Here is a 27,980-nt window from a genome sequence, read left to right as displayed (position 1 = left end):
CAAAAGAACCAGAGGCTGTTTTAGTTGAGGAAGTCCTCTTCCTGGACAATTTAACCTTTTAACAGTTGGTCTGTTACCAGATGCATTAGTTTGCTAGGGCTGTCATAGCAAAATATCACAGGCTGGTGGCTTAAATGACAGAAATTTATTTTCTCCTAGTTCTGGACTCTCAAAGTCCAAGATCAAGGTGGTGCCAGGTTTGGGTTCTCCCAGGCCCTCTCTCTTGGGCTCGCAGGTGGCAGCCCTCTTACTTTTTCCTCATGTGGCCTTTTCTCTGTGAGTCTCTGTGCTCCTGTGTCTCTTTGTCCAAGTTTCCCCTTCTTAAAAGGATACCAGTCAGACTGGATTAGGACCCACCCATATGACTTGTTCAACCTTAATTATCTCTTTCAAGGCTCTGCTTCCAAACGCAGCCATGGTTTGAGGTGCTAAGAGTTAGGGCTTCAGCATACCAATTTTGGGGGACACAATTTAGCCCATAACACCACGTTTACCATACCTGGAATGGATCCTAAGTCAAGGAATCCGAGACTCTTAGGACTGGAATGGACTTCAGATACCTGGTCTTTCCGCTCACTTTATAGATGAGGATGCGAATTCAAGATGCAGAATTGGAAAATCTGGATTAGAAAAAAATCGAGGATCCTGAACTCCTTCCCACACAACCCTACCTCTTTTGGGTCCAGTGCAGACTGAAGTTATTGGGCCCTACCTGCCGCTGTGGGGACAGAGGACAGTCAGTCAGAAACCTGCTCAGAGCAATGCCACGCCGCAGAGGCAGGAGGGCAATGGTGTCCAACTCTTTTCTTCATACAGATGCTTCTCTGGGCTCCAATGGAGCCTCCTCCAGCCCCCAGCCTTCTCTCACTGCTGATGTGCTACCCCCAGCCAGCCAGCCAACCAGCCCAATCTCCTTTTAGAGCTCTCCCAGGGAAGCAGAGAGGGCAAGTTGTCTTCAGTCACCCTCCTCCCCCAAGCACCTCGATCTTTATCTTTTTCTTTCTCCAACACCTCCTGCTTTCCTCCTGGCTCCTTCCTTTGCAGCCCCTCTTCCTGTGGTGTCCTTTCCAGGCCTGCTCTCTGGGCCCTTTCGAAGCATCTTTCCTGCTATTCCTCCCTCCACCACAGGCCGCCTGTCCCTGCTTGAAATTCCGGCTCTTCAGAGGTTCCCCCATCTGTTGCTCCCTCCATGGGGCTCCCACCGCCTCCTATAGGAGGCCCTTCCCACTCTGCGCTGTGGTTGTAGGCGGACACATCTTCTCCCTCAAGACTGAAAGCAACCGAAGCAGCCCAAGTGCAGGGGCGGCATCCCCTTTTCCTGTGTACCCTCAGAGTTTGGTGCAGTGTCTGCAACAGAGGAGCCATTCACTAAGTGCTTGTGGAAGGACTGAAGTCCCTACTTTCCTGGCCACTGCTCAGCACGATGGCAGCTTGACTTGGGCTCCTGATCCACTTGCTGTCAGTCTACGGAGGCGAGGCCATCGATTATTTGTCATACCTGTCTATGCGGCAAAGCGCCCTGGATCTTCACTTGGTTGTCCTCATTCAGGCATCACTGCAAACATCTTTTAGGCACTTACTACGTGTCAGGCATTGGGCGGTGAACAAAACCTGCTTCCCGTTCTCAAGAACCTCAACGGGGACACTGAAGAGCTGGACAGTTTCCCTCTTCCATTTGACATCTTAGATCTGGCAGAATAGAGACTTGAGGTTACAGTGCTGGGCACATAGCAGGCTTCTTAAAGATTCGCTGGTAAGTTATTTTGACTTGTGTACGTCTGCCATCATGGATGAACGCTGTGGTATCATGGTGCAAAAGCGTCAGCCAAGAAATAGAGGCTGACTAACCTGATCCTTTGTGGTTTCATCTGAACGCTACTGGAGATCCATTTTGGCTGTCTGCACTCCCCAGGCCAGTGACAGCTTCCACATCCTCCATTGTTCTCTATTTTTTTGGGGGGTGGGGGGAGAATGGGGGAAGAGACTGCAAGTCTTTTTGTGACAGTCCTGCAATTATTGTTCACATTCCCAAATTAATGCTCCAGGCATTAAAAATATAATTTGCATTATGTTTTGGGGGAGTGATAAATCTTGTGCCAAGAATTTCTTTTTGGTTGAGAGATTGCTAGAGTTATGAAATTCACGATGTGTGTGACAGGAAGCTGGGGTTGGACGCGGAGGAGAGGGAAGAAAGGGAGAGAGTCTGTTCCCTGCGTCTGTGGGAGCAACAGCAGTGAGTGAATTTATTTACATTGATGAATACATTTACACACAGATGCAGTTTTTGGCCTTTGCAGTTTTTTTTCTCAATAACTTACCATTTCTAAGATATAGTAGATCCACTTTTACATAGTTGAAAGCACATCCTATAACTGTATAAATCCCTTAATTAAAAAAAATCTGCTTTAAATAAGTAATACATGCCCATGAATATGAATGTATGGAAGAGTCTACAGTGAAAAATGAGTGTTGTGGGTGTTTGCAGCCCTTTTTTATGACTGCAGTAAAAAAATAGATAATATTTATCATTTAACCATTAGTAAATATACAATTCAATGGCCTCGAGTACGTTCACGAGGTTAAGTACATCACCACTATCTACACCCACAACTTTTTCATATCTCCTTCAAAACCTCTGTATCCATTAAGCAGTGGTTTCCCCTTGTTCTCTCCAGCTCTCGGTAACCACCATTGTACCTTGTGCCTCTGAGAATTTGACTACTCATAAAACAGGAATCAGACAGTATTTGTCCTTTTGTTGACTCACTTATTTTACTTAGTATGTCTTCAAGATTCATCTATGTTGTGGCATGAATCAGAACTTCATTTCTCTTGAAGACTGAATGATATTCCATGGTATATATACATCACCTTTTGTTTATCCATTCGCCCATCAATGGACATTAGGGTCGTTTGTGAAACCTTTTGGTTATTGTGGATAATGCTTCTATGAACGTTGGTACAAATAACTGAGTCCCTGCCTTCTGTGTTTTGAATATGTACCTGCAAGTGTAATTACTTGGTTGTAATTCTTTTTGGGTGCTTAGATCCTGAGCCCCTGTGCAGAGTTGGGAGGGTTATTCCCTCCTTCCTTCCTCCTCCTCACTGCAGAAGGTAGAATTGCTTGGGGGCACTGCCCTTGACTTTTGAGTCCCCCATGCCTGATTCGGGCAGTATCAGGCCATCCACTATGGATAGTGCCATCCGCTATCCTAACAATCTCCTTTCCTACTTAAATTGGCTTCAGTGCTTGCAATGCAAATGTTGACTGACAGTTTTCACACATGCCTGTTCCCAGCCCAGCACATCTACTCGATGCAGCCACTAGATAATCTTCCAGTATTTGAAAATAAAAGGGTATATATTGCCTTGTTCACTAGCTCTCACCTATGACTAAGGTCTTGAGAATATAAACTATGGCCTATAAGTGTTAAGGATCTTCTAATATCTGTGCTTGGGGCTGGGCCAAAGACAGGTGTACTGTGGGCTTTGTCAACTCTCTGATGGATGAAAAGGTGACGGTAAGATTGCAAAGAGCTCAGTATAAGGGCAAGAAGTGAAAAACAAGATGCAGTCCTATGGACAACATGAGAGCTGAGGCTGAAAAAAACCCATGTCTGAAGAAACTTTGCTACTTTTTTTTTTTTTTTTTTTTTTTTTTTTTTTTTTTTTTTTTTTGCAGTCTCTTCTCTGAGAACCTTGTCAGCAGGTTCAATTGCTACTGAAATCAGTAGCAGTCTGGTGGGTTAGAGATCAGAGTGGAGTTGGTTTGGGTCCTATGTACCAGTGTCAGTATGTATTGCATCCTGGAGGTTCCCTTTTTAGGAAACTCCTTAGATCTCAAACTGGGGTGTCTGCCATGCTTTGTCCCATGTGGGGGCTTTGGGCCTCAAACCACGTCTTTGGAAAAGGCCACCCTTGCTGGAAGGCCCTGGAAGGCAGATTGAAGGAAGCCCAGAATGCGTGTGGGGACCTAGTGAGGAGGTGGCTGTGGTCATTAGGTGAGAGATGATGGCAGTTTGGACGAGGGGAGTAGTGGTGGGGGGTGGAGAGCTGTGGTAGGAGTTAAAAAACTATCAGGACTTGGTGAAGGATTTTCAAGGTACCTGTGAGAGACGAAGATATTAATGAGAGTCCTATGTTTTTGGCTTGTGTCAGTGACGCGTGGTGGGCCATTTACAGAGACCGGGAACCCCAGGAAAGGACTAGATTTGATGGGGGAACAGTGACCTGTCCAGAGAGCTCCTCAGGAAAGAATGCAACAACAGAGTAAATGCATTAGAATTCCTCATTCATTCATCCATCCATCAGTTATTTATTCACAACCTAGAGACTAATCCTTTCTGAAAATGGGCCTAACTACATGGTCTACTCCATGTGGTTGTAATGAGGAGTCAAATGAGTGTTCCAAATGGAGCACTCAGCATGGAGCCTCGTCACTCTCACGAATGGGTTTGGGATGGTTTTAATTTTCTCGTTTATAAAATGAAGCCATTCACCTGGATACTCTCCAACGTCCCTTGTAGTTATTGTATTATGAGGAATGAAAGCCATTTCTTCTCTCTGCCTCTAAGAGGCCCTGGACTGTAAGCTAGAGGAAGTGAGGGCATTGTCTGTTTTTGTTCACCAGTGTCTCCTATATGTTGACTCCTCCTGGGGGTGGAATGACTGGGATGTATATCATGTCTTCTTTACCCAACTGCCCCTATGGAGAAGGGATGTAATTCAGCTGAACATCCAGTACCAAAAAACCCAACATACTTCTTGTTTTGCATTCTGATGTTAAATAGAAGAATATTTTCTGTGGTGATTCCAAGTCCCAGTCACTTGAATATATTTTTTATCAGCATCTGTTTCTGGCAGTAAACTTGTTTCAGATTCAAGAGAGCAAAAAATAAAAAGCTAGCTTCTATTATCCTATCCTTGTCACTTAATAATCAGGGGAACTAAATCCAATGTGACTATTCTGAGCTCTTTCCCAAAACATACCCTGGGGAAAGCATCTTGAGATCCAATCAAAATGACTCAGGGCAATGAGAAAGACAGGTGCAGAACCCACTTCACGGAGCAAACAGAAAAACCAAACACCAAAACCAAAAAATCTGCCCCAAATCACAACCAACCTCCAAACAAACAAAAGCACTGTCTACCCTACCCTGCCTGTCGCACCCGGCCCGCTATCCATCCAGTTGTAGGGGAGTGGGTAGAACACTGTCTCTGTCAGGCTCTTTTTTTTGCTTGGCAGAAACTTTGCATCTCCTTTATGCTACCCATGACATCTGAGGACTTTCTGGTGGTGGACATAACTGTAAGCAGTTTAGATGTTTTATTGGCCCCCTTCAATCCTCTATGTGTCACCTCTTGCCATCATTGGCTCTGAGATCACCATAACCATTGCCTTCATGACATGAACATCTTGATCTTTGTTCAAAAGTCTGCAGCCAAGGCTTTTTTCTCTACGAAAAGATTTTCTCTCCATGTTTCTGATTTGGGGTAGTTAGAGGAACTTAGGGTATCTTGTATAAATGCAGCTGCCAGATAACTGGTCATATTTCTCAGGGGCCTCTTACAGTTAAGAAAAATCTTGGCCAGTATCCTGTTTGAGGTTCCTAGTGTATGCCATTCATTCACTCATTCATTCATTTAATATTTTTTATTTTTATTTTTGAGGGTGAGAGAGACAGAACATGAGCAGGGGAGGGCAGAGAGAGAGGGAGACACAGAATCTGAAGCAGGCCCCAGGCTCTGAGCTGTCGGCACAGAGCCCAATGTGGGGCTCGAACTCATGAACTGTGAGATAATGACCTGAGTCAAAGTCGGTGCTCAACCAACTGAGCCACCCAGGTGCCCTCCTAGTGTATTTTAAAATGTAAAGAAATGCCAAGTTAGGATATTGCAACTTGTGGTATAGTTCACATGTTTAAAAGTAATAAGGAAATATCTTTTTTTTCTTAGAGTTTTAATTTTAATTCCAGTTAACATAAGGTGCTGTATTAGTTTCAGGTGTGCAATATAGTGATTCAATTCCATACATCATCTGGTAGTCATTCTGACAAGTGCCCTCCTCAGTCCCCATTACCTATTTAACACATCCTCCCACCCACCTCACCTCTGGTAACCATCAATGTGTTCTCTTTAGTTAAGAGTCTCTTTCTTGGTTTGTCTCTCTTTCTCCCTCTTTTTCCCCCCATTACTTTGTTTTGTTTTCTAAATTCCACATATAAGTGAAATCATAGAGTATTTGTCTTTCTCTGACTTATTTTGCATAGAATAATATTCTCTAGTTCCATCCACGTCATGGCAAATGACAAGAATTCATTCTTTTTTTATGGCTGTATAATATCCCATTGTATATATATATACCATATCTTCTTTTTTTTTTTAGTTTTTATTTTATTTATTTATTTATTTATTTATTTATTTATTTTGAAATGTATTGTCAAATTGGTTTCCATACAACACCCAGTGCTCATCCCCAAAGGTGCCCTCCTCAATGCCCATCATGCACCCTCGCCTCCCTCCCTCCCCCCATCAACCCTCAGTTCTCAGTTTTTAAGAGTCTCTTATGTTTGGGCTCCCTCCCTCTCTAACCTTTTTTTTTTTCCTTCCCCTCCCCCATGGTCTTCTGTTAAGTTTCTCAGGCTCCACATAAGAGTGAAAACATATGGTATTTGTCTTTCTCTGTATGACTTATTTCACTTAGCATAACACTCTCCAGTTCCATCCACATTGCTACAAAGGGCCATATTTCATTCTTTCTCATTGCCATGTAGTATTCCATTGTGTATATAAACCACAATTTCTTTATCCATTCATCAGTTGATGGACGTTTAGGGTCTTTCCATAATTTAGCTATTGTTGAGAGTGCTGCTATAAACATTGGGGTACAAGTGCCCCTATGCATCAGTACTCCTGTATCCCTTGGTATACCATATCTTCTTTATCCATTCATCAGTTGATGGACACTTGGGATCTTTCCATAATTTGGCTATTGTTGATAATGCTGCTATAAACATTGGGGTGTATATACTCCTTTGAATTATATTTTTGTATTCTTTGGGTAAATACCCAGTAGTGCAATTGCTGGATTGTAGGGTAATTCTCTTTTTAACCTCCATACTGTTTTTTAGAGTGACTGCACCAGTTTGTATTCCCACCAACAGCGCACAAGGGTTTCTTTTTCTCTACATCCTCACCAACACTTGTTTCTTGTGTTGTTGCCATTCTGACAGGCGTGAGGTGATATATCATTGTAGTTTTGATTTGTATTTCCCTGATGAGTGATGATGAGCATCTTTTCATGTGTCTGTTGGGCATCTCAGTGTTCTTTGCAGAAATGTCTATTCATGTGTTCTGCCCAATTTTAATTGTATTGTTTTTTGAGTGTTACAAGTTTTTAAAATATATTTTGGATACTAGCCCTTTATTGGATAGGTCATTTGCAAATACCTTCTGCCATTCTTTGGGTTGCTTTTTAGGTTTGTTGATTGTTTCCTTCACTGTGCAGAGTTCAGAAGAGTTCCTTTTTGCACTTGTTTCCCTTGTCTCAGGGGACCTATCTAGAAAGAAGTTTTTATGGCTGGTGCCAAAAAAGTTACTGCCTGTGTTCTCTTCTAGGATTTTTAAAGTTTCAGGTCTCACATTTAGGTCTTTAATCCATGTTGAATTTATTTTTATTTATGGTGTGAGAGAGTGGTCCAGTTTCATTCTCTTGCATGTTGCTGTCCACGTTTCCCAACACCATTTGCTGAAGAGGCTGTCCTTTTGCCATTGGATATTCTTTCCTGCTTTGTCAAAGATTGATTAACCATACATTCATTTCTGGATTTTCAGTTCTGTCCTATTGATCTAGGTGCCTGTTTTTGTGACAGTTCCATACTCTTTTGATTACTACAGCCTTGTAACGTAACTTGAAGTCCAGTATTGTGATGCCTTCAGCTTTGCTTTTCTTTAGGTTGCTTTGGCTATTTTGGGGTCTTTTGTGGTTTCATACAAATTTTAGAATTGTTTGTTCTAGCTCTGTGAAAAATGCTATTGGTATTTTGATGGGGATGTCATTAAATGTAGAGATTGCCTTGAGTAGTATAAACATCTTAATAATATTCTTCCAATTCAAGGCATGAAATATCTTTCCATTTCTTTATATCATCTTCAATTTCTTTCATCAGTGTTTTATAGTTTTAGGGTACAGGTCTTTCACCTCCTTGGTTAGGTTTATTCCTAGGTATCTTATTACTTTTGGTGCAATTGTAAATGGAACTGATTCCTTAATTTCTCTTTCTTCTGCTTTGTTATTGGTGTATAGAAATGCAACAGATTTCTGTACATTGGTTTTGTATCCTGCAAGTTTGCTGAATTTATCAGTTCTAACAGTTTTTGGTGGAGTCTTTCAGGTTTTGTATACATAGTATCATGTCAACTGTAAATGGATCCTTCCTTGCTGATTTGGATGCCTTTTATTTATTTTTGTTGTCTGATTTATATAGATAGGACTTCCAGTACTATTTTGAATGGAAGTGGTGAGAGTGGAGAGCCTCATCTTGTCCCTGACCTTAGGGGAAAAGCTATCAGTTTTTCCCCATTGAGGATGATGATTTTTGTGGATTTTTTCATATATGGCCTTTATTATGTAGAGGTGTAAAGTAAGCCTACTTTGTTGAGGGTTTTTTTTTTTTTTATCATGAATGGATGTTATACTTTGCCAAATGCTTTTCTGCATCCATTGGAATAATCGTATGGTTCTTAATAACCATATTAAGAACCTTTCATTAATGTGATGTATCATGTTGATTGATTTGCAAATAGTGAACCATCCTTGTAACCCAGGAACAAATCCCACTTGATTGTGGTGAATGATTTTTTGAATGTGTAGTTGGATTCTCTTTGTTAATATTTTGTTGAGGATTTTTGGATCTATGTTCATCAGAGATGTAGTTCTCTTTTTCAGTGGTGTCTTTATCTTATTTTAGTATCAGGGAAATATTTCTTCATAGAATGAATTTGGAAGTTTTCCTTCCTCATATTTTTTGGAAAAAGTTTGAGAAGAACAGGTATTAACTTTTCTTTAAATGTTTTATAGAATTCACTTGTGAAGTCATCTGGTCCTGAACTTTTGTTTGTTGGGAGTCTTTTGATTACTGATTCAATTTATTTGCTGGTTATCAGTCTGTTCAAATTTTCTATTTCTTCCTGTTTCAGTTTTGGTAGTTTAGGTGTTTCTAGGAATTTATCCATTTCTTCTAGGTTGTCCAATTTGTTAGCATGTACTTTTTCATAATATTCTCTGAACGATTGTATTTCTGTGGTGATGGTTGTTATTTCTCCTTTCTCATTGTGATTTTGTTCATTTGGGTACTTTTTTTTCCTTTTGATAAATTTGGCTAGAGGTTTAATTGATTTTTTTCAGAGAACTATCTCTTGGTTTCATTGATCTTTTCTATTGTTTTTTAAGTATTTGTATCATTTATTTCTTTTCTAATCTTTGTTGTTTCCTTCCTCCTGCTGGCTTTAGGCTTTGTTTGCGTTCTTTTTCCCTCTCGTTCCTTTAGGTGTAAGGTTAGGTTGATTATTTGAGATTTTTCTTGATTCTTGAAGTAGGCCTTCATTGCTATAAACTACCCTCTTACAACTGCTTTTGCTGTATCCCAAATGTTTTGGACCATTGTATTTTCATTTGTATCCATATACTTTTCAATTTCTTCTTTGATTTTCTGGATGACCTATTCATGTTTAGTAGCATGAAATTTAACCTCTGTGTATTTGTGGTCTTTCCAGATTTTTTTCTTGTGGTTGATTTCTAGTTTCATAGCACTGTGGTCAGAAAAGATGCATGGCATGAGTTTAATCTTCTTGAATTTGTTGAGGCTAATATGTAATCTGTTCTGGAGAATGTTTCATGTGCACCTTAAATGAATGTGTATTATGTTTTAGGATGGAATATTCTGAATATACAATAAAACCTTGGATTGTGAGTAACTTGTTCTATGAGTGTTCTGCAAGACAAGAAGACATTTCTAATAAATTTTAACTTAATAAACTAGTGATATCTTGTGACGTGAGTTGTATGTGAGGCTGAATGTCACATCATAACTGAGCCAATGGTTCTTGAAATTTGCTTTGATATACAAAGCATGATTTGCTTTGGATTACAAGATGTTCCTGGAATGAATTATGCTCATAAACCAGGGTTTTACTGTATCTGCCAAATCCACCTGGTCCATTGTGTCATTGAAAGCTGTTGTTTCCAGGTTGCCTGGGTGGCTCAGTCGGTTAAGTGTCTGGCTTCTGCTCATTCATGATCTCCCGGTCCATGGGTTCAAGCCCCATGTTGGGCTCTGTGTTGACAGCTCAGAGCCTGAAGCCTGCTCCAGATTCTATGTCTCCCTTTTTTTCTGCCCCTCTCCTGCTCATACTCTGTCTCTCTCAAATAAACATTAAAAAAATTAAAAAGAAAAAAAAAGAAAGCTGTTGTTCCCTTGTTGATTGTCTAACACCCCACTACATCAATGGACTAATCATTTAAAGTCTTCTATTATTTTATTATTATCAGTTTCTTTTTTGTTTGTTGTTAACTGTTCTGTGTATTTGGGTGCTCCTATGTTGAATGCATAAATATTTCCAATTATTATATCTTCTGGTTGGATTGTCCCATAAGGAAATACCTTAACACATGAAAATATAATTATTTTTGTCCTAAAATACTTAAAAAATTAATAAAACATTAACCGTTATTTTTTATAATACAAAATGGCGATTTTTAATTAGTGGAAAAAAGATGGTTAATTCAATAAATGGTGTTGTGATGCATCATTATACTAAAAATAAATTCACTGGGGCACCTGCATGGCTCTCTCGGTTGAGGGTATGACTCTTGATTTCGGCTCAGATCATGATCTCATGGTTTGTGAGTTTGAGCCCTGCATCAGGCTCTGCGCTGACAGTATGGAGCCTGCTTGGGATTCTCTCTCTCTCCCTCACTCTCTTCCCCTCCCCCACTCATGCTCTCTCTCAAAATAAATAAACTTAAAACAAATCCACGATGGAGCAATTTAAATCTGATCAATGAAATCATAAAAGTACTTGGAAAAAAAGCCACCAAGTTCATAGATAAAAAGAACAGATTGGTGGTTTCCCTGAGGCAAAAAGTGGTGGGGAGGTGGGTGAAATGGGTGAGGAAGACAAAAGTTACAACTGTCTAGTTGTAAAATAAGTCCTAGGAATGTAATGTACAGCATGGAAAATATAATTAATACTATATTGCATATCTGAAAGTTGCTAAAAGAGTAGATCTTAAAGTTCTCATCATGAGAAAAAAAGTTCTGTATATATGATGATGGATGTTAAATAGACTTATGGTGATCATTTTACAATACAGTAAAACCTTGGATTGTGAGTAACTTGTTCTGCGAGTGTTCTGCAAGATGAGCAAATATTTCTTATAAATTTTAACTTGATAAACAAGTGATGTCTTGCAATATGAGTAGTACCTGAGGCCGATTGTCACATGATCACAACTGAGCCAATAGTTCCTCCCTCCCTCCTTCTCTTTCTCTCTCTCTCTCTCTCTCTCTCTCTCTCTCTCTCTCTCTCTCTTGCTTGTTGTGGGATTGTGGGAGATGGTCTCCCATACTCAGATGCTTGCTCTCAAGCTGCAGTGTTTAACAGTAATCAGTGATTTTTCAGAACATTGGAAGGTGACCACAACTGACACTAGTGTATTTTTTGTCACTTCAAAGCCCCTTTGCTTGCCCCTTTGAAGTCCTTTGCTTTTCCATACAAGAGTAAGGTTAGGAATGCTTTGCTTCATTCTAGGTTAGGCTGCCTGCAGATATAGACCCTTCCCTCTGCTGTCTTATTGCCAGTTACATTAAATACAGTATATGACAAGAATTTCTTAATACTGTACTGTAGTCAACATCCGTGCGAGCATATACGATGGCCCCCATGCAGAAAAAAGGTTGAAAAGAAAGGTGGTAAGAAGGAGATGATTGTGGTGAAAGTTAAGAAGGAAATCATTGAGAAGTACGAACGAAGTATGCAGGTGGCCAAGATTGCAAGATTTTATAAGAAGTCTGCATCTGCATCTTGTCTGCAGAGGAGGAGGAGAAAAAGAAGAATCCCTCACTTCAAATAAGATTAGGGAGATGTATAAAATGTGGGGGACAGTGCAAAATTTTATGGAAAGCACCACCCGGATAAGGCTGTAGCAATGTGAGTGATGAATCTTTTTAACGACAATGCAATGTCACATTTCTGCAAAATCCTCAAAAGGAGGCAAAAACAAGTGTCATTGGACAGGTTCCTTGTTAAAGTTGTATGAAAAGAAAAAGATTCCATTGAGCCAATAGATAGCAGTGATTCTGTTAGTGATAGTGAACGTTGTCCTACATAATAACCCTTCTCTCTGTCTCCCTCACACACACCAGCATAAAGGTTTTGAAAGGTAAGTGCAGGTTTTTATTTTTCTTTATATTTTGTATTTTCCTTATTATTTTGTATTCTATTACAGTATTGTAATTATTTTTTATATGAATATTTTTGGGTTGTGGAACGAATCATCTGAGTTTCTATTACTTCTTATGGGGAAATTCCCTTTGCTATACAAGTGAATTAGATTACAAGCATATTTCTGGAATGAGTTTTGCTTGTAAACCAAGGTTTTACTGTATATACAAATACTGAATCTTGTTATACACCTGAAAGAAACATAATGTTGTCAATTATACCTCAATTTAAAAAAATGAAAGTAACCAAGAAAACTATGGGAGAATCAAAAAAAAAAATATCATCTTGGTGGGAAAAGACTTAAGTATGACACAAAACCTAGAAGCTGAAAAGATATTGTTAATGTATTTAAATAAAGGAAAGTATAAAATTCCTGCAAGGCAAAACTTTTATAATCAAAGTCAAAAGACCACAAAAGAGAAAAAAAATGTGCAACTCCTATCACAGACTTGCTGATGTCTCTAATATATGAAGAGCTCCTATAATTCAATGGGAGAGCAACAAACCCATAGGAAAATGGGCAAAAGTCATAAACTAATAGTTTAAGGTAGGGGAAATGGAAGTGGCTCAAACATAAATAAGTGCCCAACCTTACTCCTTATAAGAGAATGCAAGTGGAAATATCACGAGGATATAACTTTTCACCTATTACACTGCAAAGTATGAAAATGTTTGCTAAGGCTGTTAGAGAAGGCATGGGAGATAGACACTCTTTTAGATTGATGGTGGGCATAGAAGCTCCATGGAGACCCATTTGCAAGCATGGATGTATAGTACAAGTGTAAGTGCCTTTTGGTCTGCATGTGCCACTTCTAGAACTTTATAGTTACACTCAATACAAGTATAGCATGACAGATATATGAGATCCCTCATTGCAGCACTGTAGAGAATATCGAAAGCAGTTACATGTCTACTAAGGAGATGAATTCAATAAAATATTACAAATGTGTACAATGGAACATTACACAACCATTAAAATGAAGTAGATCTTGGGGCGCCTGAGTGGCTCAGGTCACGATTTCATGGTTCCTGAGTTCGAGCTCCACATCGGGCTCACTGCTGTTAGCACAGAGCCTGTCTCGGATCCTCTGTCCCCCCCCCTCTCTCCCCCTCCCCTGCTTATGCTCTCGCAAAATATAAACATTAAAAATTAAAAAAAAATGAAGTAGATCTTTATATACAGATATGGAATACGCTCCAAAATATATTGTTAAGGAAAAATAAAAGTAAAAAACAAACTACGTGCAGAACAATTTGTTGAGCATGTTTCCACTTTAAGAATGTGTTATCCATGTAATATGCACACATATGCCCATTGTTGCCTGCAGATGTATAGTCTATCCCTGAAGCTCACAGACAAAATCTCCCAGGAGAGTAGGAGGGTTCCTGGGAGACAGAGATGGGAAGGAGGTCTTTCACTGTGTTGCATTTGAACTTTCAAAATTTGTATATCATTAGCATGAATTATGAATTTAATAAATAAATTGGAAAAATTGTGCACTCAGAAGTTTTATTAATTTATAAGTATTTTAGGACAAAAACAACTATATTTTCATGTGTTAAGATATTTCCTATAATGGGACACCAGCATAGATTTTTAAATCGCACGCCCCCCCCCACCCCAACCTGACTAGAACTGGGACAGGTCCTGGAAGTCTTCAGAACCATTTCCTCTTATTTTGCTCCTCACCACTGGGTGATATCTGAAGGTCACTTTATAATTATACTACATGGTTCTGTTACATTTAATAGCTTCCAAATTTAGAAGATGCTGCCATTCTAACAGAGAAGGATACCAGGACCCAGAGAGAGATTTTCTGCTTAAATGGAAGCCTTCTTTTCTCCTAAGAACCTCTTTGTGCAGGTAGATGAAATTGCTTTAGTGGTGATAGGAATAGAGAGCTGAACCTTACGATTTTTTTTTCTGATAGATTTTTTGAATCAGGCAACTGTTTTTCATGCATTATAAATGACTTTTTTAAAGCTTTCATCCTTCGTTTCTCCATCGTTTCCTTTCTCCCATCCCTTCTTCCTTTTCTCTTTGTTCCTATATAAATCTATTTTGCAAGTAGGCGCTGTTGGAAGTTTTATTTGCCTGTGATAGCCAAATCGCAGCCCCCATTTGGTGGCACAGGAATTCCCTACAAAAAGATTCTGCAGACTGAAACTTAAACTGTCAGGACTTTTGTTAATTCTTTTTTAAAATTATAAAGCTGTGCTAATTATCTCAAGATCAAACTCTGCACCTGGCTTCATTCTAGAGATGTTAGCTCCCAAATCTACAACTTTAGCTCTGGGGTCTCTCGTGAGTTATGGATGCATGTTTGTCTCCAACAAAGGTCACGATCTACGTTTCAACTGCAAACCTCTTCCCCCTTTTTTTCTATACTGGCTAGTGATGTGTGAGTTCTTCTAGTGCAATTGAAGCAAGCCCAAGGAGGCCAGCATTCTTTTTGTTGAAATACAGACTCGGATCCAATAGGTCTAGAAGGGCTCTTCATTTCTTTTTTTTTTTTTTTTTTTTTTTTATATAGAATTTAATTTTATTATTTATTTGTTTTAAGATGAAATTTATTGTCAAATTGGTTTCCATACAACACCCAGTGGGGAGAGCACTCTGCTGCTGTTTGTCTCTATTGTAATATCTTGTTTATTCACATTCCAGAGTTATGTTCCTTATTTGTTTACTTGTTTATTGTCTCCCCCACTGAATATAAACTCTATGAAGTTAGTCTTATTTCTGTTGTATCTACTGCATGCCTATTACACTGCCTGGCATTTAATAGTGGCTAATTAAACATAGAATGATACATGAATGAATGAACCTCCTGAAGAGACTGTCATGGGAACTGACTCCAGCTGGAAGGGTTCTTATTTAGCTGATTGTTGATGGAAATACTCAGCTGTCAATGGCAACTGAGATGAAAGGTTAAGAGAAATTAAGAGCATGAATGGAGGGTGGGCAGCAGTTGTTAATTGAACCTGTTTCAAGAAAGGAGTAAGGGTTTAAGCGATAAGTGGATAATATCAGGGTTTAGGAATCTAGTATTAAAATTCTGAGTATTCTTGCTATGCAACTCCTTGTGTGTCATAGACATGTTGGTAGCCTGGACAAATGATATCAGTGTTCATGTTCAAGTTCTTTGGAATGTCATTGAAGCGTTCAAAAGCTTACTATTAGCTCTTTTATCTAGACTCATTTCCCAAATTATTCTCCCTCTTCTTTCCGAGACTTGGCTACATTGCTCACCAAGACATTGTCTTCCAAGCGCTCATTACACTTACCATCTGTTGATCTGCCCTCTTATTGAAATCCTACACATTTTTCTGGGCCAGCCCACATGCCACCTTCTCCTTGAAGCCATCTTTAAGGCTATCGATATTATTTCCCTTTTCTGTACTGCTTTGACACTTCAGCTATAATCCTTAACATATTTTGCCTAGTCATCAGTGTGTAGTGTATCACCTCAAAGAGATTAGAATCTCATTAAGGGCAGGTCCTAGTCTTCTTAATCTGTATGTCCTCCGTAGTGCATTATAGTGTTGTTATATGTAGTTGTAGTTGGTGCTCAATATATATAGTTGGTTGAAAATGATGCGTACTAAAAGAATGGTGAGGGGTGCCTGGGTGGCTCAGTCGGTTGAGCGGTCGACTTCGGCTCAGGTCATGATCTCGCGGTCCGTGAGTTCGAGCCCTGTGTCGGGCTCTGTGCTGACAGCTCAGAGCCTGGAGCCTGTTTCGGATTCTGTGTCTCCCTGTCTCTGACCCTCCCCCATTCATGCTCTGTCTCTGTCTCAAAAATAAAGAAACATTAAAAAAAAATTTAAAAGAATGGTGAAATTGTACATTGATAGATGGAGGTTATAACTTTTCAGAACTCATTCATAGACTTCCTTTTCTGACCATAATTGAGGGACTGGATTTGAGACCATCTTCCAAGTAATTACAAAGCTGAAAAAAATACATGAAACACTTGTTTTCAGCCATTAGACAAGAGGAGATACAGGGTTGTGATTCTTGAGAGAAGGGAAATGGATGAGAGGAGCCCTGTGATCACTGCAGTTTTTTTCCTGGAGGCTCTTTCCTCATCATAAAGCTGAGTGGTTGTGTGTTGATCCTAAGCAGGCAATGATGATTTTTCTGAGTTCAGGAGACAGTGATCAGAGTTGACAAAGTCTGAGGAAGCTAGAAGTTACAAGAGCAATGCAGAAAAATAACTCAATATATTTGCATGGGATCCTCTTGTGTCTTTGCTGAATACTAAGATGTATGGTTATAGAGTGGAACTCCATGAAGTAGAGCAAAGAGTTTCCAGGTTGCTGTGGGCTGAACAATTGCCAAACCTTGCACAGGGCTGGGAGGTATTTGAACTGTGACTAGCCAGACTGGAAAATCCTTGTTGATTACCTGGACCGTTCAATAGAGATTCTAGAAGGACCATGCCTTATTTGCATGATAAATTATCTGTAAAGTAAGGACTCATTCATACTAGCTCTAACAAAACTTAAAAAAAAAAAAACAAAACAAACAAACCCAAACTATACTGCAATTTACTGACTGCCCAAACAAAGACCAACAGTATCTAAAGAAAGAGAACAAAATACAAATTCTCACAATGTAAAACTCAGAATGTCTAGGATCTAACAAAAAATTCTAAATGTACCAAAAAGCAGGAAAATGTAATACACAACCAGAAGAAAAATCCGCCAGCAGAAATGGACTGAGAAATGAGAGTTGGTATGATTAACAGAAAGAGTAAAACATCCAGCTATTATTATAACTATAATCAATATATTAAAAAATGAACATTGTGAAAAGAGAAATGAAAGATAATAAAAACTGGTAGGGATGAAAAATTCAGTATTTAAGATAAAAAATTTACTGTTTGGTATTAATAGCAGATTAGACATTGTCTAAGACAATATCAGTAAATGCAAACAAATAACCCTAGAAAATACCCAACATGAAGCACAGAGAGGAAAAAAAAAAGGAAGAAAAAAATAAAATAGAACTAAGCACTAGTGACTAATAAAATTTATGGAACAGTATCAAGTTATATAATGTACATAAAATTGGAATCCTAGAAAGAAAGAGGGGTGGGAGATGGGTGGGGCAGAAAAAAGATTTGAAGAAAAGATAGATGAAAAATTTTAAATTTGATGAAGCTATAACTCAACATATCCAAGAAGTTTAAAGTATAAGGATGATAAGCACAAAGAAAATCATCTTCCTGAAATCAACCTTCTGAAACCATAGATGAGAAAATTTTAAAGCGGTCAGGGGGGAAAATAACTTGCATAAAAAAGGAGCAAAAATAAAAATCATCAGAGATAATGGGGGAATTATGAAAGTGAAAAGACACTGGAACAGCATCTTTAAAGTGCTGGGAAAAAATGTCAACCTAAAATTCTACAACCAAAGAATGTATCTTTAAAATTTGAAGATGAAATAAACATTTTTTCAAACAAAAGATAGGAGAATTTATTACTATCAGACATTAATTATAAGAAATTTTAAAGACTTGTTCCGGTCTTTAGAAGTTCGCTACATATAAAATTGGATCTGCTCAAAGGAATAAAGAGTGCTGGAAGTGGTAAATATTTGGGTGAATATAAGTAACTTTTATTTTCACTTTAAAATTTCTTTAAATTGTAGTTAACTATTATTTATTTATTTAAACATTTTTTTAACGCTTATTTTTGAGACAGAGACAGAGCATGAGCAGAGGAGGGGTAGAGAGAGAGGGAGACCCAGAATCCGAAGCAGGCTCCAGGCTCTGAGCTGTTGGCACAGAGCTGACACGGGGCTCAAACTCATAAGCTGTGAGATCATGACCTGAGCCGAAGTCAGATGCTCAACCCACTGACCCACCCAGACGCCCCTATGGTTAACTATTTAAAGTAAAAAATGAATTGTGGAGTTACAACATGTAGCAGTAAAATATATGACAATTACAGCACACACTATGGGGGAATGCTGCTAGGTTCTTACATTGTAAGTGAAGCAGAATATTATTTGAAAATAGATTATGACAACTTGAAGATGTGTATTTTAAAACCCTAAGGCTACTATAAAAAACAAAAAACAAAGAGACATAGATAACTAGTCAATAGTGGGGAAAAAAAGGAATCCTAAAAACAAACAAGTTTAACAAAAAAGCCGTGGATAGACCGAGAGGGTATTATGTTAAGTGAAATAAATCAGAGAAAGACAAACATGACATGATTTCACTTATATGTGGAATCCAAAAAAACTAAGCAAATGAACAAACAAAAAACCATAAATGGATTCATAAATACAGAGACAAAAAAACCTTCAATTAAGCCAAAAGAAGGAAAAAAAGGTGACCAAAGAAGAATTGAGATAAATAGAAAACAAATAGCAAGATGGAAGATTTAAAAACCAACAATAATGGGGGCCTCGACTGGGTGTCTGACTCTCAATTTTAGCTCGGGTCATGATCTTATGGTTCACGGGCTTGAGCTCCACATTGGGTTCTGTGATGTTGCTCTCTGCTTAAGATTCTCTCTCTCCTCTATAGATGCTGGAGAGGATGTGGAGAGACGGGAACCCTCTTGCACTGTTGGTGGGAATGCAAATTGGTGCAGCCGCTCTGGAAAGCAGTGTGGAGGTTCCTCAGAAAATTAAAAATAGACCTACCCTATGACCCAGCAATAGCACTGCTAGGAATTTATCCAAGGGATACAGGAGTACTGATGCATAGGGGCACTTGTACCCCAATGTTTATAGCAGCACTCTCAACAATAGCCAAATTATGGAAAGAGCCTAAATGTCCATCAACTGATGAATGGATAAAGAAATTGTGGTTTATATACACAATGGAATACTACGTGGCAATGAGAAAAACTGAAATATGGCCTTTTGTCGCAACGTGGATGGAACTGGAGAGTGTGATGCTAAGTGAAATAAGCCATACAGAGAAAGACAGATACCATATGGTTTCACTCTTATGTGGATCCTGAGAAACGTAACAGAAACCCATGGGGGAGGGGAAGGGAAAAAAAAAAAAAAAAAGAGGTTAGAGTGGGAGAGAGCCAAAGCATAAGAGACTGTTAAAAACTGAGAACAAACTGAGGGTTGATGGGGGGTGGGAGGGAGGGCAGGGTGGGTGATGGGTATTGAGGAGGGCACCTTTTGGGATGAGCACTGGGTGTTGTATGGAAACCAATTTGACAGTAAATTTCATATATTAAAAAATAAATAAATAAATAAATAAACGTTAAAAAAAAAAAAAAGATTCTCTCTCTCCTTCTTATTCTGCCTCTCCCCTGCTTGTGTGTGCGCGCATGTGCTCTCTCTCTCTAAATAAATAAATTAAAAAAACCCAACAATATTGATTATGTTAAATGTAAATGGTCTAATTCTAATTAAATGGTAGAGATGATCAGACTGGACACAAAAAACAAAAAACAAAAAAAACAAAAAACAAAAAACAAGACTTGATTATATGCTATCTATCAGAAACCCATTTTTGAAAATAACAGATAAGTTAAAGGTGAAAATGATAGAAATATGCAGACATTAACCTTAAGAAAGCTGAAGTGGTTGTATTAATACCAGAGAGTAGTCTTCATACAAGAAAGATGACTAGGGATAAAGAGAAATATTTTATAATGATGAGGGGCTATATTGTTAGCATATATTTAATTTTTAAAGAAAACTGCCAAATCAGTTTTCAGAGTGGCCATTTACATACCCACCAGCAATGTATGAGGGTTTCAGATTTTCTACATCCTTTCCAAGACTTGTATTTTTAATCTTTGATTCTCGCCAGTCTATTGAATATGTAATGGTATTTATTACCATTTAACTTGCAACTTCCTAATGACATTTTCATTTCACTTGGGTTATTGCTGGGCTTGCATTATCTTATGACTTGTTGGGCCTGACAGAACTCGTTTTATGATGGTTCTTCTGGATGCATGGTCATTTGGTATGCCGATTACCAAGTGTTCCGTTTCTTCCATTTCTGTTCCATGCTACTGTAGGGCCCAGTAGCATGCCAGAAATTGTTTTTTTAAAAAGATGTGTGATTCTCCACTTCAGATGACATGGCCTTGCTTCAGAACCCTAGGGCCTGAGTTGTAATTTTTTTTTCACCGAGGTTTGCCATAAATTCTTTATGGCATCTTTTCTGACCATTGAAATATCAATCACCATAGGTTAGCCAGGTCATATGGCCCAAGTGGCAGGACTGCTTGTACCACTTGATGATCCACCTAAAGCTGGAAGCTTTTTGTCATCTGGTATATAGGCTAGAGCACTCACCCTAGGTGTGGAATGTACTGCCTCCAAGACCTGAAGATGCTCATCAAGTATTATTCTTTCTTCGTGGAAGGGGTTGCAAAGTACAATAATTTGCATCTTATTTTGAAGAATGACTCAGCACACCCCTTACCATTAAACCTCTAAATTCTTTATGGAATTGACTTGCCCCTGAATCTTCATAGGGTTTATCTCTCAAGCCCAGGAGTGCATAAACCTCTAGCATGCTGATCTTCTCTTGCTCACCTGTCTTGATCAGCATAATATCATTGATGTTATGGAGTAATGTGGTGTTTGGAAAGATGCCCAGGTCTCCTTGGCTTTTATTATGACAGGGGGCAGGAGACTTAACAGGGTCCTGGGTCAAAACTTTAAATGTATCCTGTTGCTCCTTTAAAATAAATATAAACTGTTTCTGGCCCTCTCTCTTAGATAGAAAAGAATGCATTTGCCAAGTCCTTGACCACATAATCTAATATGGGGGTTGGCAAACTTTTTCTGCAAAGGGCCAGAAAGTAAATAGTTTAGGCTGTGGAGACTAAAATTAGTCTCTGTCTTAGCAAGATGTTTTGGGTAGGAGACCAGGTTAAATTTTCTGGTCTTTCTTTGCCTGGGTTGAATTCCCTGGCTGCATCAAACAGCATTCTCCTTTGTAGGCAGTTTGAATGACAGTCCTGTCTTGGGAGGCTTGCAAGTTTAGCTTTGGCAATTTCTTGTGTTCTAGACTCTCCTAGGGTGGAAGTGCTATCTCAAGATTAAAACCCCTCTGTGTTTCACAAACTCGGACTGTTGTAAGTGATGTGGGGAAGGCAAAAAGAAATTTAGTCTGTTGTGAATTCTTAGAGTGAGCGTATGGGGTAGTTATCACTCAGACTGGTGTTTTTCACACCTGGACTGGTGACAAGCGTCTTTGCTGTCATGCAGGGTTTAGATTTACAAGGCAAGCACCTGGTCCAGCTGTTGCTACCTCCCTATGCTTTCTCCCTACAAATCAGAGCAAGGATCAAGGATTTCTTCAGACAAAGGTTAACTAACCATAGGTTATCACATAGTTAACCAAACTAAACTTTGGTTACAAAAATAATGCCATTCATTAATCATGTACAGTCAATCTTCATCATTCATGGATTCCATGTTTGCAAATTCGCCTACTTGCTAAAACTTATTAATTCCCAAATCAATACTCATGGTGATTTCATGGCCATTAGTGGACATTTGCAGAGTCATAAAAGACTTGAGTCACCCAGCATGCATGGTCATAGCTGAGGTTAAATAAGGTGATGCTCTGTCTTCTTGTTTCGACTCTCACACTGTAAGTAAATGTCCTTTTTGTGGTCTGTGAAGTACCATGTCTTTCATTGTTGTGTTTTTTAGGGGATGACTTTGCTGTTTAGGATGGCCCCCAGACATAGTGCCAAAGGGCTGTCTAGTGTTCCTAAGAGCAAGAAGGCGGTGACGTCTCTTTCAGAGAAAATGTATGTTAGATAAGCTTCCTTCAGACATAAGTTACAGTGCTACTCACTGTCAGTTCAATGTTAATGAATCAACAATATATATGAAATAAGATATTTGACACCGAAACACATATGAAGCAAGGTTATGTGTTGATTGGTCGATGAAAAGATTGTGACCAGAGGCTTGTAGGAACCTAGTTCCATATTTTGCTAAGGAGTGATGGTTCAGTATTCACTAATTCAGTGTTTGCAGTGACTTTACAGAGTATAACTACGGTGAAAAATGGGAATTGACTGTGTATCAATCCCAAATATACATTCTAGGACTGGGGAAATAGCTCCCGGATGGGTTCTTGAACTCAGTGGAGCTATTATAGGCTGGATCTTAGCTAGGACTCACTTTCTTACCTAGTCTCATATTTTCCTACTTTAATAATAATGGCTAAGAGGGTTGTGGACCCTGAGGGAAGCACTTGTTGGCTAGCTGGGGAGAAGCCTCCACATTGTCTTCCAGCAATAGGGGTAGGAGGAGTGTGTTGTAGCTCTTAACAGGGAGGAACATTCCAAGTCTGTTTTCTCAGAGGGTTCAGAGGAGTCTGGGGAGTGAAAATCCTCAGGGGAATCCACCAAGATTTCCCTACTCCATGTTTAGGATCCCAGGTGTTCACAACCAGGGCCTGACCTTGACATAACAGATCAGCCTTGGTTGAGCCTTAACCATCTTTGAAGTTCAGCACTCAGAGTATTCTGTTATAGGATGTGAGAGTTTCTGTATATGTGAGACCCTCCGGCTTTCATGCCTGGCTTTCAGGTGTTCCATATCTTTCTGCAGAGCACTAGTGATGTTGACTGATCATCATCCAGTCCTACTCTCCTACGGCTACTATTTTTTCTATATATCGCAGATTTCTCTATATACCTCATACATCTTGCCTGCTAATACATTTCCTGTACATAACCACAGTTCACCATTAGTGAGTGTTTTAACAACTGGACCCACACTTTGTGCCAGACTATTTGTGCTCCAGTATCAGCCACTGAGTCCTCATGGCCTTCCAGATGGCGAGTGGTCAGGCTTCAAAACCCCATCTTTTGGCCTGCTTTCCTGGACGACTTCTGGGACCAGCTTTCGAAGGCTCTTTGGAAGCAAATGCTGGGATGGAATTATATAATAGGAATTGACACCTGTGGAAAAAAAGTAGGGGAAGTAAAATCGGGCAGAAGGAGAATCAGTATGCAATTTGGGTTCACTAAAGTCTTAGCGAACTTGTGAGGGAGCTCGGCAGTCAAGTTTGCCCTTCACAGTTGTCCCATGTTGGACCACAATAGCTTGGCCTTTATACTCCTGTCTGGTTCAGTCACTGGACATGGGCTGCTTTGGGAAGAATGTGGCCTCAGAGGAGGTGACTGCAGACTCTGACGAACAAACAGCTGGAGTTGCTGTGCTGAGGGCATTTCCATCAGCCAGATACCAAGTTCTTCTTGAAGGAGGATGTGGGTGGTGCATTTTCATGTCTCCTACAAGGATGAACCCCCATTGCACCTACTCACTTATGTTGTCATAAGGCCTTGCTTGAAGATTCAGAAAATATTTTGTATTATTCCAAGTCCCATCCAAGCATCCCTTGTGCTGCTTTGTGGGCCTGAGGGTGCAGGGTTTTTGGTCCTTTGATGCCAGGATAGTGGGCAGCACCGACTATCACAGATCCTTTTGGCACATAGTGGGTGTCAAAGACAAACCCCAATCTCATAGAGGATGGCAAGGAGCAAACCCACTACCACTCTCTGGGTGCCAAAAATAGACAAGACTTAAGGGATCAGTACAACACAGTTTATTACTCATAGCAGAGCAAACAGCAGGAGCATCAGCAAGGTGGGACAAGTTCCCCAGCCCCGAGCCCCTTGCAGGGCACAATGAGTCCACTGGGTGCTATACGTTATGTACATTGCAGCGGAGGAACCCGGGCCCAAACGCCCAGCAACTTTCTGAGCAAGCAGCAAACATGGCAGCAAGAAACAAGCTAATTTCCCTCCCTGGGCCAACAGTTACATGGTAGTTACATTTGGCCACACCTTCATCTTCTTCAGTATCAGGAGATGGAAGAGGTTTGCATTCTGGAACAGTAAGCAAGAACATACAGAATGTTCACCGCCCCCCACCCCCCTGGGGTGGGTGGCCTCTCCCAACAGGAGGTGCTGTTGAATGAATAAGAATAGTGCACTCTGCTTAAAGTGGGGAATCTTCATTTGATTTCACTGGGTAGTTTGGAATGGAAGATGTGTTTCTGTCACAGTGTATAGTTTTAATTAACTACGTAGTTTTAACTGTAACTTGTTCTCACTGTACTTGGGACCTTGAGGAGCGCTAGAAAGAAATATGGGTGTGTAGGAGGAAAGGACATTGGCAGATGAAATGCAAATTTGCTGGGAAAATAAAGAGGCATTTTTGAGAAACAGGTTGATGAGCCTTCGAACTATTTGCAAAACCGCTAGAAATTTCTGCAGAGTGCTTGCTGTGATTGGCTATTAAGTTGCAGCTGCAACTGTGGCACAAGCTGCCATCCAAGTTTTAAATAATCCTTTAAAATGTGCAATTCTCCACGGGATGGTAGATTAAAATTCATGCTCTCTATTTTCTATACTTGGGGGCATTTTCCTTTTTAAAATTCACTTCCATTTGTACTGGGGAGAATGAGAGATACTGACACAAGTTTGTAAGATAACAGAGGTAGCAATAGCCTGAAAGGGACTGGCTGGGGTGAGAATTTCACCTGTAGGGTGAGGAATTAATAATGTTGTCTTGGTAAGACTCTAAGGACTGCTTGAACTGTTTAAACTGAAAGATTAAATTGGATCAGGTATCAGTGCCCAGGACTAGACTGGGTTATCCTAGACTGGGTTATCCAGTGGATAAGACCAGACATAGTTAAAGAGAGAGGATTTGCCCCTATCATTAGCATGAAGCCTCCAAGACCCAGGGGAAAATGTGTTGAGGACCCAGTACAATGGGTACACCCTGCTTTGGTGCCTCATTCTCCCCTCCCATACCCATTTCCCAGATCTCACTTAGACCCTGAGATGTCTTCTCTGACCTCTTCTGCCCTCAGAGGTCCACCTTCTTGGAGTCTCAGAGTCATCATTTTTACCAGTGTTTTTCAAACTTCAGTGTGCACCAGAATCATCCAGACTTATGGGCCTCACTTCTAGAGTATCCAGGAGACCTGGGGGTGGTGCCAGTGATTTTGCATGGCTAACAAGTTCCCAGGTGCTGCTGCTGTGCCCAGTACAGTCCTTCAAGATCCATCTATCCATGTACCTTGTGTTTTGCACTTAATTGTCAATGTCTCAGGGTAGGAGACCTCTTTTCCCATACTGCTATGAAGCTTTCACACGAATATATCTTGTCTGGCACACATAGCTATGCAATAAATGTTTCATTTAACATCCCCCAGGTCTTTATTTACATTATAAAATTTTTGAAGAAAGGAGTCTTTATGCAGCTATGTACTTAGGAAGCATTCGCTAAATATTTGCTACATAAATGGGTGCATGGAAGGTTCTTGATATAAATCAAGGTTTTTTTCCCTAAGACATCTAGATTTTGTTGCTATGAATACCTCCATTTTCCCTCAAACACAGCTCCAGTAATATAAAAATATCTTTTACGGGTATTGTGGTAAGGCCTGACAAATTAAAATGTGTCACTTCATTGTAGTTCCCAGTCGACCCATAAAAGATCATTTTCCCTTCTGGAGGCTTTCACCCTGTTGAGCTAAATGATCAGGTATTGGGTTTTTCTGACTGATGTCCCTGCAGTTTCTTGGCACTGTGTTCTTGCTGGGGTTTGGTTGAACTGTTGGAGATACAGTATAATGGTTCCTTTTGTCTCAAAGACAGTTTTCACCTCCACCCTGACAGTGGCAGCAGGGATGAGGTGGCCAGACACCTGCCATTTTGTTTCTCTGTCCTCAATGGGGCTTGATTCTTGCAGCTGTTTCCAGTTTGGGAGGTGAGATTGGGAGAGAGATGTAGGGACTCTTTTCTTCCCCTGTTATCAAGTATAGGAATAGAATTTCCACTGGACATTCAGGAGGGTTGCAGTAAGTCGCTGTAGATTTCACACATCCCAGTGGAACTCTGCACTTTGAAACAATCCCCTAAAGAGTCACATAATTTGGGAAATATAAACATTACCCCCTAACTGGTCTTTATTTTTTAAATGAATTTCATAACTAGCTTTTTTTTTTTTATTCTGGATAAATCCTATCCTCTATTCTTTCACCTAAATAAGAGTGGAGTCTCCTCTGTGATTATTAGGGTAACCACGTTTTTCCTGCCTATAACTGCTCCTGTGAGGATAGTGAAAAGAACATAGATTTGAGGTTACATAGGCTAGAGTTCAACATTTGGTTTACTGCTGCATTAGTTCTGGTCTGCTGAGAAGCAGATGCCAGGACAGGATTAGATATTCAGAGATTTATTGGGAGAGGGAGCAGAGGTAGGTGGAACAGAACAGACCTTCAGATCACAGGCAGGTCTGACACCTGGAGAAAGAGAGAGGCAAGGAAAGTTGTGTGGGAAGTCTTGAAATGCAGTGTTGAAAAAAGTTTGGCTAAGTTTATGGGGATTCTTTAAGCCAAAGGTGTCCACTGGAGGACTTCCGTGTCTTGCTGGAATGACCCCTTATTATTCCTCACTTCTCACCCCTACCCTGTTCAACTGTTGGCCAGGAGATATCCTTGTAGCAGGAGATAAGAGTGCCTCATATCCATGGCCACCCCAGCCTCTGAAAACGTATTCTCTTTTTATGGTACCATGGATACAATATGATGGGAATAACAGTTGGGATGTTATTGCCTTAACATCCATGCCTTAGCTAAGGATGGCTATGAATGATTTCTGCCAGAACTTGCATTAGGATAGAGTGACAAAGAGATTAAAAACAGCTGGGGTAAATTCATCTCAGTAGCCACTGCTTTGGTTCCTAACTGAAAATTTTGAATCTGATTTCCAAACTTTCTGTTCAGTTCTTAAATGCTTGAGTTAAATGTGTGTTTTTTGGTTTTTGTTGTTTTGTTTTGATTTCTTTTTTTTTATTGCTTGAAACTAAAGCAGCCTGTCTTGTCCCCTATAATATTGGGTGTTTACCTAATTTTTTTTTGCTCCACTTATTAAATGTGGGAATTGGGCAGGTTAAATAAGAAAATATGTAAAACATTTGGTACATGGGAGGCACCCAACAATTTTTCCCACTTCAGAATAGATTTCATATTTTAATGATAGAAATCTCTGAGACTTGGGATTTTTTTTTTTTTAATGTTTATTTACTTAGAACATGTGTGTGCATGCACGGGGGAGGTGCAGAGAGAAAGGGAGAGAGAGAGAATCCCAAGCAGGCTCCATGCCATCAGCACAGAGCCCAACCTGGGTTTGACCTCACAAACTATGAAATCAGGACCTGAGCCAAAACCAAGAGTCAGATGCTTAACCGCCTGGGCCACCCAGGTGTCCCTGAGACTTGAGTTTGAAGAAAATTGCATTACGTTGTAAATGTTTACTTTTTTACAAATATCACACCACCACTATTTATTGAATGTCAGTAATGTGTGAAGTAAAATTCCACAAAGGAAACTCAAGACATGGTTCCCAGTCTCAGATGGAAACAACCACTTCCTCAAAGATCTTAACTCCCTGGTGTCTAAACTAAAATTCAAAATACTTCTCTTGTCATTTAA

At 39.7% G+C, this 27,980-nt stretch overlaps 1 long non-coding RNA gene across 2 annotated transcripts in view; it reads left to right on the top strand.

Annotated features, from left to right (window-relative positions):
- The first annotated feature begins 1,251 nt into the window (after positions 1-1,251).
- The window catches only part of LOC131485659 (uncharacterized), a 248,521-nt gene continuing 221,792 nt past the window's right edge, over positions 1,252-27,980 (top strand). For both annotated transcript variants that reach the window (XR_009248958.1, XR_009248959.1), the window contains exon 1: positions 1,252-1,753. This is a non-coding gene — a long non-coding RNA (uncharacterized LOC131485659). The remainder of the gene's footprint in view (positions 1,754-27,980) is intronic.

The sequence above is a fragment of the Neofelis nebulosa genome, chromosome 1, assembly GCF_028018385.1.
Source record: "Neofelis nebulosa isolate mNeoNeb1 chromosome 1, mNeoNeb1.pri, whole genome shotgun sequence".
NCBI lineage: Eukaryota > Metazoa > Chordata > Mammalia > Carnivora > Felidae > Neofelis > Neofelis nebulosa.
This window is presented reverse-complemented; position numbering and strand designations above follow the sequence as displayed.